Source organism: Sceloporus undulatus, chromosome 1 (genome assembly GCF_019175285.1).
Source record: "Sceloporus undulatus isolate JIND9_A2432 ecotype Alabama chromosome 1, SceUnd_v1.1, whole genome shotgun sequence".
NCBI lineage: Eukaryota > Metazoa > Chordata > Lepidosauria > Squamata > Phrynosomatidae > Sceloporus > Sceloporus undulatus.
The window spans coordinates 244,622,840-244,641,479 of NC_056522.1; the positions used below are offsets into that span (position 1 = coordinate 244,622,840).

An 18,640-nucleotide genomic window follows, 5' to 3' on the forward strand; every position below is an offset into this window, starting at 1 on the left:
GTCACAGATGGCATGGATCTAACAGAGCTGATAGCACTCCTCATTAAGTAGGGCTAAAGCTGATGCCTGCAAAACTGACAGAAGCCCATGTTTCATCTTTGGGTCCTTTCATACTTCAAATGCAAATCCCAGAATTCCAAAGGATGCCGGTGTAGTAGTTAAAGTGGAATCATTGTGTTATAAATATGTGAAGAGAAAGTTCCTTTTGCCTACAGTAAAAAGGACATAATTCACATGATGACTATTACTACCTCTCCTCCTCCTTCTCCTGTATACACACACACACACACACACACAGAGAGAGAGAGAGAGAGAGAGAGAACCCAGCATTGAGTTCACTTGCATGCCATTTGCTGAAATAACCCTTTTAAAGAGATTTTTCTTTTTTGTTTAGTGTGTTTTGTGTGAATATAATTGAAGTGGACTGAACAATATAAGGGGATAAAAAAAGACAGAAGACAGTAAGATGCTTACAGTTATCTCAGCCTGGCCAATACTTGGCCAGTGTTGGGAAGGATTGCAGAGGTATATTGTGATGAGAAATGAATTCTGGCAAACGACACAGAATAAGCTGCCATTCAGTTTGTTCCTTCTAGGACATATCCTTGCTTTCCACAATAGTCTGTGTATCTTCAGCAGCCACGTTTAGTAAAAGGAGTCATTGCAGAAAATAATGAATGACAGCTTAGGATAATTTTGCATCATGATGTTTTCAAACTTTATAATGCCTTTTGAATATGTGTGCTAATACTGTGGAAAGACCCTGTCCATTTTCTTCAGAATCTCCTGAGCTAAACTGGACAGACTATTGAGCTTTAGACAACAACCAGCATACAATTATCAAGCGAGATTCATGACACAGTGGTGTTTTGAACCCAAGTCTCCCCATTTCAGTTTCAATATCCTCTGTACAAGAGGTGAGAAACATGTGGTCCTTCAGATAACTTAAGCTAAATGCAAAAAGTATGTTAGGAAAAAATAGCTGAGATCATGAGATTCTGGACCTTTTTTCCCCCCAGACAAATAGCCATATAAACAATCTGGAAGCTAGATTATGGATAGTTATTATACTATTTGGAAGCCAGATGATGGATAGTATGTTCATAGCATGCTTAGGCATGGTTTTAAGGGAAAGACTTGGGGAAAATTGCCAGCCCCATCGAACAATGCATTGTATCATTTCTCAGAGCAATTTTTCACTCTTGTGCTCCTGTAGCATTTACCATGTGTTTGGCTTGTATGAAATTTAATCAGTCTGAATAATCTTGTTTGGTGACAAACATTCTAAATCACAGGGACATAATTTTGTTTTCAGGAGAAAATCATTTCCCACAGGGATATTTCAAACAAGGCAAATACAAAATGAGAACTAAATGAGAACTTTTGGGGTTGGAGGGAAAGAAAGAACAAAATCCCTTTACTTTTGCCTAGTTTAATTTATAGGCTGCCAGTACCAAGCCATTCTATTCAGAACTTTGATAGAACTGCGAAAGGACTTCAGCTTTGTCCTTGTTTTAGAGCGTATGCCTGCATTTATCTGTGCTGTGATTCTTTAATCTCTCTATGTCTATATGTTTGGTTCTTCAGGTTTTGGGTTGCACGCACACTACAAAATTAATGCAGTTTAACACTGCTTCAGCTAACATAGCTCAATGCTAAGGAATTCTCGGATTTGCAGTTTTGTGAGATGTTTATCCTACTCTGTCAGAGAACTCTGCTGAAACTGTCCAAACCTGGTGATACATAACACTCCCTCCCCATCGGTTCTACCCTCTAAGGCCCCAGTGCAGCACAAAGCAAAAGTTCCCAGAGCAGTCTGGGCAAAGAGCCTTGCTTATAATCATGCCCATGCAGTAGTATGCAGGATTCTATAGAACAGAGCACTAATCCAATACTGATTTTGAAAATAACAGAATAGGGCATCCTGTACTAACCCACAAACTTTCATTAATAGTATCAAGTAGCACTACAGTACAAATGAGGATGAAATGGTGGAACAGCTGGTAAAACAGCCATTTAAACAAATCCAGGGCCCTTTCACATTACACAATTCCAGCACCATGATTCCCCTATAACTGTCATAGTACTATCCTATGGAATTCTGGGATTTGCAGTTAGGGAAGGCTGCTAAAATTATTAGCCAAAGTGTCTCCCACACTACAAATCACAGGATTTCATAGGATTTAATTGCAATGACAGTTAAAATGGAATCATAATGATGTAATTGTATATTATAAAAAGACTCCCAGTGCCAACATCTCAATATCCTTCATATTGGTCATTCCACCTATCCTAGAAAGGGCCTAAGTATTCATTCCTAGAGCCCCACTTTTCACTTCCTAGCATTTCTTGCTGTCCAAGGGAGGCTTATCTCCAAATTTATGAGCCATGACACATTATCACATGTAAGGACCAACTCATATAATGAAATGACTTTGACTTTCACTGATTAATTTAATTCTAAATCTAGCATGAGTAGTCATTGTAGGTGCAAGGGACAATTTTTACTCTCTTGATGGGCCACACAGTGTTATTTTTTATCTCAAAATCAGTCAAAAATCATAACTGAAGTAGTAACTTTCATTTACAACATATAGTTTGGCAGCAAATTTGTGGTACTGGGGTGAGGGGTTCTGGAGGAGAACCCAAAAGGAATATTTATAATGTAGTAGGGTTGGGATGATCTTTAGTCTTTAGTTTCCCTTTCAATGTTCACTTTGCCATATTTAATGGAAACATAACTTATAAGACTTCATTTGCAACCCAACTGGTTTTGTCCAGCTTAAAGACAAGTAATGTACTAAACACTTTCTAAAAGCATGTTTGCATTTTATTCTATAACTATTATATGCTTTTAAGTGAAATGGTAAAGACTGTTTTAATTGCTTAGTATCAGGATTTAGCAGCATCTTCTGCCCTTCGAAATAAAACAGATTCAAAAACTCAGGCTGGAATTGTAGCCCTTCAAGTTTCTTCTTGGAAACTTGTGCTTCTTTTTGGTCTCCAGGGAAGTCATTGGCAACACACTGGTACTGACAGCTTGATCGCCTTTAATCTTTGCTCCCAGACATTGTCTATGTGCAGTCTTGGGCTATGTAAGTTTACTCATGAGGGTGGTTCTCATGTTCTTAAAAGACAGCATTTGATCACACACCATATGTGCCAGGAATGCAGAATGCAGCTATTTCCTTGAAAACTATGGTACTTTTTATCCATGCTGCAAATTCAGTGAAAGGGAAAGGAAGACTTATCAGCCAAAAGCAAGAAAAAGAAACCAGAACACGCAAGGTAAAGATGAGAACTGCTCTGTCCTTCATTTCATCAGGCAACAGATCAAAAAAGAAATAGACTTAGATATGTAAGATTTACACAAAATGTCTATTTTATAGGGCCATCCCTCAGGGCTCTCTGCACACCACAACCTTTTAATAAACCGGGCCATTAAATAGCTGCTAAGACATAAAGCAGCAGCAAGGGTGGAACTGAACATTGTGCCCTATGCATTGCAAGATAATTTAACAAGCACTTAGGATATTTGGGTTTTGCTGGTTTAATTTAACCTTTCCGGGTCTGCGGTTAGGCAAAGAACATAAGCTGTCCTTCACCTGCTTTACCTGAGCCTGGTCTGAAACTTATCCAAGAGTGTAATGAAAAAATAAAGCCAAGTGTGTTGAGAGAGGAGGGAGAGGAGAAACCTTGTGTGGAAAGCTGTTTTTTCCCATTCTTGCTGCACACTAGCAACTCCAAGGAGACCTAATTAATTAGAGTCAATGGAGAGAGAAAAAATAAGACATAAATGTGATAATGTTCTTCCATGTTTATTGAAACGAGGAATGAAACCAAGGCTTGTTTACATATCCTACGAATCACAGCCTATTTGGCCATGCTCTTTGAGCAATTATTTCTAAGGCAAAGGTGCCTTACATTGGACCAGCACCTGCAACCTCAGAAGAGCTTATTAATTCCTTCAAAAATAAAGAATTGAAGTTTACTGAGGTTTGATACTTTATCTACAAGCAGATAGAGGAGGACATAGTCTTTTTAGATGGTAGAAAAGCACTCTTTCAACAATCAAAATGTATGAGGAGGATCAGGAGGAGGAACAATAATGTGCTTATCCATGAAGGAAAACAAAATCACAAGTGGCCAAAAACCAAAAATGTGCCCCAAAAGTATGCAGAGTTTTAAATTCCTCATGCTAGGGAGCATATAAAGCAGGAGATAAAAGAAGAAACAACTGCAAAAATGCCCAAAAAATTGATATCCTTGCTGTGAGTAATAAGTAAAGCAAAAGCCCAAAAAATAATTTGGATTTTATAAAGTCGAAGGCTTTCATGGCTGGCATCCATGGTTTTTTGTGGGGTTTTCGGGTGAGGAAGCACAACCTTCAAATGATTTGCAAACCAATGAAGAAAATCCAGCAAATGCTTCATTCAGCCAAGGACCAGAGAGACCCTCTCATAGCCACAGGAGTTTACCGCATACCATGCAGCTGTGGAAAAGTCTCCATAGAGACCACCAAACACAGTGTGCAAACAAGAATCAAGGAACACGAGAGACACTGCAGACTGGGCCATCCAGAAAAATCAGCAGTAGCAGAACATGCCACAAACCATCCTGGGCATAAAATACTGTTTGAAAACACTGAAATTCTGGACCATGCCAACCACTACCATGTCAGGATGCACAGGAAAGCCATTGAAATCCACAAACACCTGGACAATTTCAACAGGAAAGAGGAAACCTTAAAGCAAAGAAGATTTGGCTACCAGTCTTGAAAAATAGCAAGATAAAGACTCAACAAATGCAAATGAGAAATCTCCCAGCAGACAATGATAACTAATCAAGCAGACACTAATCTCTTTTGCAGACTCTCCCACCCTGAGGCCTGCCATTAGCAACAGAACAATATACATGCAAATCACTCCTGCCTTTCCAGGTCACACAATATATATACCCAAGTGCTTTCCAGGCAAGCATTCTCTGAAGATGCCTGCCACAGATGCTGACGAAACATCAGGAAGAAACTCTTCTAGAACATGGCCACATAGCCCGAAAAACCCACAAAAACCCAATTTGGATTTTCCCTCTAATTTTCCCCCCCATCTGTGCAAATAAAAATAACGGACTCTTTACCGGGATTACATATATGGCTTGCTTCCATGGAAGCAAAGAAAAAGAGTAATACATGGTCTTTGGGGGCAGGGGGGAGATAAACTCTTTTGAAACCCTATTTTTTCTTTTAAAACAAATCATATTTGACCTGCAAAGAAAGGTGACATATCACAAAGGAGAAAAGAGAGGGGAAAAAACCTAAAATTGATTTCCAGTAGATAGGGAGTAGGGCTTCAGGGAATAATATAGCTCTTTGCTCTTTTTCCTGTGTGGCAGAAACAGAATAAGTTATGAAAAAAATGAGAAACTTTATGCAAATCTGTTTGACCTTCACAATTTACACAGGGCACAGACTCTAGATTTTCTCAGTGCAGAATTCAGTATTATTATGATTGTGATTTGAACTCAAAGAACCCTGTCGTTGGCCTCCTTAAACTGCAATCCTGTACAGACCTGTTTGGGATAAAACACTTTTGAGCTCAATGCATTTTACTTCTGAGTAGATATGTTTGGAAATGTGCTGTAGTGAACATTCCTAGTCCAGCATTGAGCCATTTTGTGCATGTGGTATAATTTACTGTCAACTTATAAATGAGTCAATTTTGTGGAAGGAAAGTGCATTGCAAATGTTTCCTTCTAAATTCTGGCATGTTCCCATGTGTTAAGATATCTATACAAACCTTTGTTTTTTGGCTTCTGAGAAACCAACCCATACTAAGAGCATTGTCTATTTCCTCACTTTTATTTTCTTTCCTCTGTGGCTTTCACAGCAACTTAGCGTTTTATATTAAGTGAGTATATAAAATATAAGTTACAGGTTACTCTAAATGAATTTTCCTACGTACAGAGCACATGAGGCACTGACAAGATTATTTCTGTTGGGAATAAAAGAGAATGATCATTTGTAGCTGTCAGTTGATCCATTTGACACCAAATAAACTTGTTATCCCTGTGTTTTTACCATGGTTGGGTCCTTTTGTCTGGCTTTTAAAAACATTTTATGTGCCGCTTTAGTGATATGCAGAGTGGTAGGTATCTTTATCTTAAAAGAGGATGGCTCACCAAGAGTCTTTCAAGTAGCACAGTAAGCCACAACTCCCACTGGTAAAGTGGGAAATGTTGTCAGAGGCTCTTTAGCAAATACCTTTTAAACGTTAGCATACATTGGCTTTTTCTCCCTCCCCAAATCCCTCTTGAATTGCCACAAACCCATTTAAAGAACAGTACTGTCAGTCACCATGCCTGCTTTTCATTCTAAACCTGTAATGTGCGACTTCTATTCATATTTATCATTGCCAGAAGATCTAATTGAATTTGGGAAGCAAAAGATTAGAAAGATTACACACTAGAATCCAGATCACCTAAGGACAGGAAAAGAACTGAATGTGTGTGTGTGTGTGCACGCACGTACACACACATGTATATATGTAATGATAATGGTAGGAAAGAATAGTAACTATTAAATCATTCATGGGAGACAGATATAGGAGACCTGTCACAGATGAAAAAGTCTTCACTTCCGGCTGGGAATGGCGCCCTGCTGAGACAGTCCTTGCAATGGCTCTGCCGGGACGTCTCGACTGAGTGGGAATTTCTGGACGCTGAACCAGAAGAATTTCCCTTAAAGAAAGGGGAATCTGAGGGGGCTCGACGGAAGATCTCATACTTTCTCTGGAGCTGAGGATTCAGCAGTAAATCCATCCCGCTACGTGGGAGAGGACGGAAGCCATTGGAGAAGGGAGATCTGTAGAGCAATCCACGCCTGCTCAACTTACTGTAGCGACTTCGCACAGGGGCGCCCACCAGCTTTTTAAAGAGGAGAAGAAAATTATCCGGGTGATAAAGATTGGGTTTGGAAAGTATTCCTGGATGTAACAGCGGTGAGACAAGCCCCATGAAGGGGTGTTAAAGTGGCTCCTTAGTTTCAAAGATCAGAATATAAACTTTTCCCCTAAGATCTGGAGAGTGGAAGGTGGAAAAAGAGTTGAACTGTGTTGGCTTTTTGGACTTGCAACCCGGACATGGACTCAAACCAAAAGGTCATAACTTTATAACTTTATAAAAGGATTAACAAGGGACTAAGTGAGGAGACCACCCAGGTCCGTGTATTGAAGCAGTTGTTGGTGTAAAACTTAGTATTCAGGAGAGGTGTTTGCGCATGACGAAGGAATTGGAAACCCCGAATGTTTAGACCAAAATCGGTCTCAAAAACTAAAAATTAATATAATGCAGCTCCAACTGACCTTGAAGTGACACCTGTGCTTCTGTTGGAGAAGGGAGAATCCGTGGGAGGAAGAGAGGCGGGCCAGGAAATGAAGCGGAGACAGATTAAGAGGTGAATCGCGGAGCTTGCTGTGAGGAAGGGAGGAGGGACGTGGAAAGGAGCTGTGGAGGAGGAGGCGGAGAGTGAATCAGCGGAAGTGAACATCCGGAGGAAGTGACAAAAGAAGAAGGGCATCGACGACATACTGGAAAGATACAAGGAAGGGCGGAATCGGAAGAAGCAACGATAGAGAACTGGATGCTAGAGAGCCACCCTTGGAGGACTTAAATATTTCCTAAGCCCATAGGAACATACAGAAAGCTGGTGGACTTTAGGAAATTTGGAGTTGACTCAGTTCACGGACGGACAGAGGGAAAGTGGGTAGATATATAATGAAAATGTAATGTGCTAAAGTGTTAATACTAGTTGCAACAATTACCCAAGTAGTTAAGTAACTAAGTAGTTAGGTAGTAGAATCTTTTATATATAATTGAGGGGCCCAAAAGGGGAAAGATCTAGGAGGTTTGAAAGTTCAAATAAGAAAAGAATAAAGAACCACACTTTTCTTTTCTTTTCTTTGTTTTTTTTTTTTTTTTTTTTTTTTGGGGGGGGGGGATTTGAAATTTTTTTTTTTTTTCTTTTTTTTTTTTTTTTTTTTTTTTTTTTTGGGGGGGGGGTGGCAAGTATTATTGTTGCTATTTGTGGTTTTTTTTTTCTCTTTTCTCTTTCTTATATTTGTTATTGGTTTTCAAGACCACCCCTTTTCTAGTCTTCAGCATCATTAGCTCTTGGGTGGCAAGTATTTCTGTTGCTATTTGTGGGGTTTTTTTTCTCTTTTTTATATTTGTTATTGGTTTTCAAGACCACCCCTTTTCCAGTCTCCAGCATTATTAGCTTTTGGGTGGCAAGTATTATTGTTGTTATTTGTGGGTTGTTGTTTTTTTTCTCTTTCTTATATTTGTTATTGCTTTTTAAGACCACCCCTTTTCCAGTCTTCAGCATTATTAGCTTTTGGGTGGCAAGTATTATTGTTGCTATTTGTGGTGTTTTTTTTTTTCCTCTTTCTTCTCTTTCCTCTCTCTTTTCTCGGTTGAAAAATATAGAGGGTGTAGTAGAAGCTTATCAACTAAGAAGAGATAAAAATTTTATATAGGAAAATAGAGGTTTAACTTTTAAATTGGGACTGTAGACTGAATAATCAAATTATCCTTTCTGGATTTTGTAATTGAATAATAGTTGAAGAGAATTTCAAAGGTAACTGGAACATGAATACTAGAACTCAATCCCAGAAGTTACTAGCTCAAGCGCAAGCCCAAACTCAACGGAGAAATTCAACAGAAAAAGTAAATTTAATGGACATGAACCAACTGATTTTAGAAAAGATTGAAAATTTATCCACAACTTTATCCTCCAACTTGGCTAAGGAAATGAATGAATTTAAGAGGGAAATAAAACAGGAAATTAGGTCAGATTTGAAAGAGATAAGAAAAGATCTGCAAGAGATCAAACAAACAGTTGAAAATCTGACAACAGAGATACAAAAAACAAAACAAAGAGTTGATATTTTAGAATTTAGAAGCAAAAAATTGGAGACAGATCTTGGACGTTTATTAAACAAAAGGGAGGATGACTTGGATGATAGGGCTATCTGGGAACAGAAACTGAAAGAGAAGACAGTTAAAATCAGAGGCTTACCAGAGGAAAAAGAAGAAAAGCTGGAAGATACTTTAATAATCGAAATAGCTAAATTTCTAGACAAGGATCCAGTGTTTTTTGAGGATGAGATTGACAACTTATACAGAGTGAACTCAACAGTAGCAAAACAAAGGGGTCTCCCTAGAGATGTGGCACTTCTTTTTGTGAAAAAGAGAACTAAAGATGCCTTCCTTGCAAAACACAATGAAACGCCATTTCAAGTAAAAGGAACGGAACTGAAAGTGCTGAAAGATATACCAGCTCGGATTCTCCGCAAAAGAAGAGACTACTCGGCGTTGACGTCATTCTTGAGAAAGGAAGGCATCTCATATCGGTGGGATTTACTGGAAGGACTTACTTTTTGGTGGTGTAAAAAAAGAGTAAAAATCAGTTCACCAGACCAAGCAAGAGTTTTTATGAGAAGAGCCGCAGACCAAAGGAGGCATAAGGACAGAGAAGATAAGAAAGAGGATCAAAAGGAACCAAACGGGGGGAAAAACCAGGACAATATTGTAAACCCAGAAGGGATTTTATCGAATTTGGATTTCCAACAACTTTTGGAAGAAGAAGACAGAATTAGAATAGAAGAACTATAGGCCCAAGAAGAAGTCCAAGAAGAGGAAGAGGAGGAAGAAGAAGAAGGAGAATTGGAGCAATAGACAAACTTACCTGTGTGTATCAATAAGAATCGGAACTACTACTTTTTTGGATCCCATCAATTATAAATTTTTTAATTAAAATTTTGTTAATTATTTACCCTAATAAAATTTTCTTATAAATACATATTTGATTTGGAATTCAGGTTTGATTGGAAGATACATTTCGGCCTAATGGATAGCCTAAAGCTGTTGACTTGGAATGTACAGGGCTTAAACACACCCCAGAAAAGGAAGAAGGTTTTCTATTATTTACAAAAATTAAAGCTCGATGTTATTTGTCTACAAGAAACTAGAATCAAGGAAAAAGATAAAAAATATTTAAGGTGGAACAAAATAGGTCAAGAATTTATATCAGCATCGAAATTAAAAAAAAAAGGGTGGTTCTATATATTAACCAAAAATATGCAGTGAAAGAAATTTATAATGATAATGAGGGACACATTATTATAGTGGAGCTAACAGTCAGGGACAAAAAATTAACATTGATAGGAATTTATGGACCTCTAGAGAATAAGAATAAATTTTACAAAAAATTAAAGGAGAGAATAAACAGTTTGGAAGCAGAGAATATAATTTTGATGGGGGACCTTAATGGGGTAATTGATCCGGTAGTGGATAGATTTTCAGAGAAAAAGGTAAGAGTTAACCAAGGTAAATTACCACAGCAATTTTTTGACTTAATGAATTTACACTCACTGGGAGATATATGGAGATTAAAAAATGGGGAAAATAAAGACTACACATTTTACTCGAATTCGCATAAATCATGGTCAAGGATAGACTTAATCTTAACATCAATACATCTATGCAAAGATGTAAGTAAAGTGTCAATACTACCTAAAATTTGGTCGGATCACAGTCCAGTCCAATTAGAACTAAAATTAGGTAAAAGACAATATAATTGGAGATTGAATACAGGTCTATTGAAAGATGAAAAGCTTGTGAAAGAACTAAAAGATAATATAGAATTATACTTTAAAGAAAACGGGAAGGAAGAAACTTCACTGCAGATTATATGGGACGCAATGAAATCGGTGATTAGAGGATGGTTGATAAAAAAAGCTGGGGAAAGAAAGAAAAAGCGAGAAAGAGAATTGGATAAACTAAAAGTGGAATTACAGTCAAAAGAATTAAGACTAAAAACAGACCCTAGTAATAGAAAATTACAATATGAGAACAAACTCATACAGAGTCAAATTAGGAATTATTTGGTTGATGAGATGGAGAAACAAATGAGATATACAAAACAGAAATATTATGAATCATCTAATAAGATAGGGAAATTACTTGCTATACAAGTGAAAAAGGAGAAAGCTAAAAGAGCAATAACTGAGGTCAAAGAAAACGAGAAAATAGTGACGGACCAAGAAAAAATTAAAAAGATTTTTTTAAATTATTATAGAGATTTGTATAAAAAAAATAATGTGGAAGAGAAGAAAATAAACAAGTATTTGGGGAAATTGAAACTAAAAGAATTTTCAGAAGTTCAAAGAGAAAAATTGAATGGTCCTATTACCACACAAGAACTTTCACAGGCCATCTCTTCCAGTAAATCTGGAAAATCACCTGGCCCGGATGGATATATAAATGAATTTTATAAAGTATGTGAGGATCAGATAAAACAGCCTTTATTGAATGTGATGAACGAGGTTATGAAGGGTAAAATCCCTCAAACTTGGACACAATCTACGACGATCCTAATTCCGAAAGAAGGGAAAGAATTGTCAAGCCCAAAAAATTATACAGTGGTGCCTCGGGTTACGAAATTAATTCGTTCCGTGGCACCGTTCGTAACCCGAAAAGCCTTCGTAAGCCGAATTGCCATAGGCGCTAATGGGGAAAAGCCGCGATTCCGTGCGAAAAAGCCGAAAAAAGCACCAAAAGTTTTTTCGTAACCCGAAAAAACATTCGTAACCCGAAACAATAATTCCCTATGGGATTTTTTCGTATCCCGAAAATTTCGTAACCTGGGTATTTCGTATCCCGAGGTACCACTGTAGGCCTATTGCATTATTGAATTCCGATTACAAATTGTTTGTTTCGATCCTGGCCAATAGACTAAAAGAAATACTTAAGGAATGGATTCACCCTGATCAGAACGGTTTTCTTCCGAATAGGCATATTAAAGATAATATCAGAAATATTATTAATTTGATTGAAATCCATGGAAAAAAAATTGATAGAAAATTGGCGTTATTCTTTATTGATGCAGAGAAAGCCTTCGATAATGTTGATTGGAAATTTATGTTAGGGGTATTGAAAAATATAAATGTGGGCCAGAAATTCTTAAAAATGATAGAAACAATCTATGATACACAAGAAACTAATCTCTTGATTAATGAAGAAAAAACCAAATCATGTATAATAAGTAAAGGAGTTAGACAAGGCTGTCCGTTGTCTCCACTACTTTTTATAATAACATTGGAACCCCTTCTAGCGGATATTCGTAATAATCAACTAATTGAAGGTTTTAAATATAGAAAAGAGGAATACAAATTAAAAGCTTTTGCCGACGATTTGGTTTTAACAGTTGCAAATCCAGTTGAAAGTTTTGAATCTGTTTTGAAAACCATAAAGAAGTTTGGTAGGGTATCAGGATACCGTTTAAACACGGAAAAAACTAAATTAATGGGACTAAATTTAAACAAAGAGGAAAAAATACTGATTGAACAAAAATCGGGCTTTAAATTTGAGAAGAAGATTAAATATTTGGGATGTGAACTTACAAATAACAATTCAGATTTGTTTAGGAATAACTATGAGAAGACATGGAGTATGATAAAGAAAGAATTGGCAAGATGGGATAAATTAAACCTATCATGGTTGGGAAGAATGGCAACAATAAAGATGATGGTCCTTCCTAAAATGTTGTACTTATTTCAGACCCTTCCGATTATAATTAATGATACACCTTTTAAAACATGGGAAAAGGATCTAAATAAATTTATCTGGAGTAATAAGAAACCACGTATTAAAGCAAGAGTTATTCAGGATGCAACTGACAAAGGAGGAACTGCATTACCTAATATGAAATGGTATTATTACGCGGCAGTGATGGATTGGGTGATTGATTGGATCAGATTAGATAAAAGAAGAACAACAAATCTGGAAAGAATAGACTTAGTTTATGGCTTACATGGGTACCTATTCTATGACAAAATTAAAGTTGATAAAAAATTTAATGATAATATTATAAGGAAATCACTGTTTAGAATATGGATAAGATACAAGAAAAAATGGTGCCCGTCTATCCCCACCTGGGCGTCCCCAAATGAAGCAATTTTTAATAGATTAGCCATGAAAGATAATATCTGGGTAACATATGATCACCTAACAAAAATGAAAGATGGATAGAGAGTAATGAAAACACAAAACGAACTGAACGCGGAGGGTTATAAATGCGATTGGTTTACTTATAGGCAGTTCAAAGAAAGATTTCTGATAGATAAAAAAATGGAAGGAATAGGTGAGATAGATAAACAATTAGAAAGAATTATAAAAAACCCAAAGAAACAAATAGCAAATTGTTACAGTTTAATTAGAGATTTTGAAATGGAAACCGAAGTAATTAAAGACTTTATGATAAAGTGGTCGAAGGATCTAAAAGAACTTATACATCTAGAACAGTGGGAGACAATATGGAAAAGAAGACTGAAATTAACACCTAGCATTGAAATTAAAGAAAACATCTATAAAACAATGTATAGATGGTATTTAACCCCTTTTAAAATATCTAAAATGTTTAATAAAAGTAGCACTTGCTGGAAATGTAAAAAAGAAGTAGGATCGTACCTCCACTGCTGGTGGAATTGCCCAGTAATAAATAATTTTTGGAAGGAGATTCATAAAGAAATAAAGAAAATTTTACCAATGAAAACAAAACCTAATCCGTTAATGTATCTTCTAAACATTACCGAAGAATTCAAGGCTGATGTGTCAAAAGATAGACTCCTATTTTTTATGATCGTAGCAGCAAGATCCTCCGTTGCAAAGAAGTGGAAGCTGGAAGAATCACTTTCAACTGAGGAATGGAAATTAAAAATGATGAATTTCTATGAGATGGATAAATTAACAACACTGCTAGGAAAGGGGACGTTAGATGACGTTCATAGGACCTGGGACCCGTGGTTAAATTATATGATTTAAGGAGATATAATAAATCCCAAAAGGTTTGGAGTCTAAATGTGTGATGATTAGAGTTTTAGATTATTACGGGGACTGGATAAATGGTGGTCCAGAAGGAACTAGAAGAGACAAGCTGATAAGGTAATATAGAGGGAAATTTAGAAAGATTTGATGGGAATTGTTGATGAATGTGTTAAGATAAGCGCTCGTTAAAATGGGTAGCCTTAGAGAAGGAATGCAATCTAACCCAAAGGAAGTAATAGGATTCTAGTTGGAACAGAAGAATTTTTGTATGTATATCTATGTAAGTTTTGAAAAACGTTGTAAATTTTAAATAATTAATAAAATTTAAAAAAATTAAAAAAAAGAAAAAGAAAAAGTCTTCCATCATTTTTTTTTATTGCTTAGATTGTTAAAATATGGTTTTCATGTTTCTTGGCCAGAGGCAGCATTAGGAGTGCAACAAGGAAGAAAACACTTCAATTTCATTTGAATGACTGATTCCCAATGAAGACCGATGGTTCAGGTGTTGAATATGCCCTGTATTTTAGTCTGAACTTTAAAGCAACTGAATCTGTCTTTGGGATAGAGCTCAATGCCTCTTTCAAAGTTCACAACAGAATCAACACCTTATTTGCAGAGGAACCACCAGCCTCTAGAACCACTTTCCCAAAATATATAGAGAGAGGTAGAAATAGATATAGAAAGATACAGGTTGAGTCTCCTTTATACAAAATGCTTGAGACCACAAGTGTTTTGGATTTAAGTTTTGCTTTTGTTTTTGGTGGGGGGGGGTGGAGTTTGAAATATTTGCACATGCATAATTTGGATATGGGACCCAAGTCTGAACATGAAATTCATTTAGATTCCTATATACACCTTATACAAAGCCTGAAGGTAATTTTGTACATAACATTTTTTTTTAATAATTTGGTGTTTGAAACACAAACCGTATAGACAGTTTGGGATTTTGGAGTATTTTAAATTTCAGAATTCCAAATAAGTGAGACTCATCCTGTATAGATACAGTAACAAATGTAATATGTGGAATAAAATTTGGCCCCCATCACACATATAGCTGTCATTCTGTCAGTGAATTACAATGGTATTCATTAGATCAGTGGCCCTGCAGCTGACTTTTTTGGAGATTGAGGAGGTTGAAATTCAATACTGATTTTGCAACAACCAAAATCCCCATCCAAACTCAACTTGTCTTAGCAGTAGTCCAGTCCCCCAAACACAACCCATTTCCTGAGAGTGTAAGAGCAGCAGAGAGCAGACAAGCATCCAGCTCTTTTCCTAAAACTAGCCACAAAGCAGTGACATCACCTGCTCCCTTTACTCTTCACCCAGGAAATGGCTGGGTTTGGGGTGGGCTACCATTGAAGGTGAGGTTAGATGAGAGACTGTGACAGCTACATCTCATAGCTATATTAGCAGCCAATATTAATAGGAATGCATACATGTGAAAGAAAATCATATGTAAAGGTATATTTTGCTCTAATTCCTCCTAAAATATAGCTTGATTTGCCATAACAGATAGAGGCTATCAAACATCAGTGCCATCTTTCCAGGTTTTGTGAAAGATAGTATAACCTATTTTACATTATTCAGAAAACAGGGTTGGGGATGAATAGAGAGCATTATCTTCTCCTATTTTGGTAGCTAAAACTAAGTACAAGGGAACTGAACAAGCAGAGATCAGGCACTACTGCAACTGAATACAGGACACTAGTTAAATGCTATCCTTTTCTGTTTGTTGTTGTTGTTGTTCCTCCTCTCCCCCACTTCTCGGGGCACACTTTTCAACCTGATTGGAATGGAGCTGTGGCTTCCAGTTTGCATTTCTGTTTGGTACGGCTGGGGACTATGTGAGATATATCAGTGCAGCCAGTTTGGGTGTCTATATACAGAATAGAGAAGATAGCCTGAGCTACATTTGCCACAAAAGTTAGATTTTAGGTTTGTGGGCATGTGTGTGAGTGAGCCAGAGGAGGGAGGGAGAGAATGAGAATGGAGGGAGATGGGATTGTAGGAAAGTGTGCATGTGCAGATGAGAAGAAATCCATTGAGTGTGATTGTGTACAAATGAGGTGAGGTCAAATGTACCTTTTAATGAGTCAACAGGTAGGTGAAAATGGGTTGTCTGTGGACAAAATAAAATTGTTAGTCCCAACTAGAATAGACCAATTAAATCAATAGAAACAGTAAGTAAATTTATTATTGTCATTTCTGACTTATGGTGAACCTATCACAGAGTTTTCCTGGCAGAATTTGCTGATAGTGGGTTTGTCATTGCCTTCTTCTAAGGCTGAGAGAGAGTGATTTGCCCAAGGTCACCCAGTGGGTTTCCAAGGCTGAGAAAGGATTTGAACCTTAGTCTCCTGGAGTATTAGCCTACCACTTAGACAACTACAGTACACCATGCTGGCTCCAGGAAGTAAACACTTATGTAAATTCCAACAGTCCAATGGCCCTAGTCCAAATGCAACCAACAATTGGATTTATGTAAATAAATGAACGTGATTTTTCTGAAAGAATGTTTGTATGTGTGTTTGTGTGTGAGAGAGAAAGAGAGAGAGTAACTTAACTTCTTGAGGTTGCCCGTTTTGTTTGGATTTAGAGCTGTCCATGGATTCAGTCAGTCTGAGTTTTGCACATTGGTTTTCTACAGGAAGAGGGTTGTTTTGAATTTGTTTTGAGTTTTCAGCTATGAATTAATTGATTCAACAAAATGACTACCTTCAGCTGTACCCTTCTATTTATTCCTATTTGTTTGTAGAACAGATAGAGCCTGGTTATGGTTTGGTTAAGCTCTGTGTTTGCCTGATCAGATTTATGGATCTAGAATTTTTTGGCACACAGCATCTAAGTATATGCAATACCTATACAGTATTGTATAGCTTGTAGCTCTTTTGTTGGCTTAAGACTGTAATACAGTGGATCCTCCGCATACGCTGCCTTTTTATAGGCGGCTTTGAGCATAGGCGCTCAAAGCCGCCGGCGCGCGCGGGGCAGAAGGGGCGGCGCGTCCCATTCAATTGAATGGGCGTGTGCACCCGTTGCACCCTGTGCGCGCCCGCACCGCCATGCTGCCGCGCACGAGCCCCATTGTTTCCAATGGGGCTCCAGCATAGGCGGAATTTGCCTTACGCGGCAGGATCCGGAACGGATCCCCCGTGTAAGGCGAGGACGCACTGTAACTGTAATCTTTGTCTTTATCTTAGAGTTCACGTTCATCCTTTTAATGGGTGTACTGGAGGATATGCTTCCACTAGTGGTTCTCAAACTTTTTACCCCTTTACATGTGGACATCCCCACTTCCTGCTTGATGTACTATAAGAGTAAAAATATTTAGCTCACTTAGTGTATTTTCATTTGCAGATTCATATATATTCATATCTTAAGATTTTATAAGGAAATAATGATCCGGTACAGACGGGCAGGAAGGGATGGTGAGATGCCGCCCCTTTCTGCCTCGAATCATTGCCGTGGCAACCACATGGCTGCAACAATGACCCTCCCTAAAAAGGAGCTGAGAAATGCAGCACTTTTCGGCGATGCTGTCCAGGTTCCATTAGCTCCCTGGCGCATGTTGATGAAGCAAGCACGGTGCTGCGGCATGCAGACGCTGCGCGCGCTTGTGTCATCATGGCAGCCCTCACGTGGATGGGAGGCCACCATGATTGCAGCATCCATATGGACCAGGCTCCTGAACCCTAGAATCCCCGCCAGGATGCCACTTCCCACCCGTATGTACCAGGCTCACATTGCTCAAATTAGAACAGTTTTATTTAAATAAATAGAAATAAATTCAGGGACTCCATATCTTGTGCCTTCCTTGAGCAACTCTCATGCCCCCAGGGGGTCCTGTCCCTTAGTTTGAAACCCACTGGCTTAGACTTTATTCTGCTTTTTTTTAAAGTCATCGGTCCTTTAGCCAGTTTAATTGCTGACCATCAATATCTGGTTGATCTTTTTATTTCTCATTTTTAAAAACCTAAACACCTATCTCACTGTGTACAATATCATCATCTTTTCTCTCTGTTTGCTATGTTGGAAAGCATTCACAGTTGCTTCCCCATGGTGCCCCACCTGCACCATAGACAGTAACTAAAAGGAAAGCTTTGTTCTGTTTTATTCCTTAAATGAGAGAACAGAATATCTTTTTACAGTTCACTAAAACTCAAATAGAATTTTGTCTTTCCATCAGACATGGGGTTTTGGGGTCAGCACTTAATAGCAGAGCTGAGCAAAGAATTCTCCTTTGCATCTTAAGAGTTTTCTTCCAGAGGATCAGAAGGACAACAACCCTAATTCTAATTCAGGCTTTTTGGTGATTTAGTTGGATAAACTGCTGTGACTCTTTGGACCCTTTTCAACTCAGAAAGTGTGAAGATACAGTTGAAATAGTGACTCATGAGAGCATAGATTGGGAGTTTTGTAAGTAATTGTAGCAAGCTACCTTCTCATAAGAACTGTTTTCCTGCCTGATTCATCTCAGCTGTAATTGTAAACATTGCAATGATGACTTCGATGAATACGATAGGAAAAAAAAAAACAATCTGGAAACCAGGCCAAGAGGAAAACAATCAGGTACACTTTTGCTTTTCTGTTTGTAGAGAAGCTTGTTTTGTCCTTGGCCACAGTTCAGTTCACCCCTTGGTTTTAAAATGGGCATTTTTGGGATGCTTCCTGTTTTAAAATTAGCACTTTATCAAAGGGCATCCATTTCAGTGCTCTCTGTTCTAATGTTTTCTTTTCTAATAGAGAAATGCACCAG

General features: G+C 37.7%; 1 protein-coding gene across 1 annotated transcript in view; it reads left to right on the forward strand.

Annotated features, from left to right (window-relative positions):
* CNTNAP5 (contactin associated protein family member 5) overlaps positions 1-18,640 on the forward strand; it is a 479,983-nt gene that overhangs the window by 333,074 nt on the left and 128,269 nt on the right. The gene's annotated exons all lie outside the window — the stretch shown is intronic.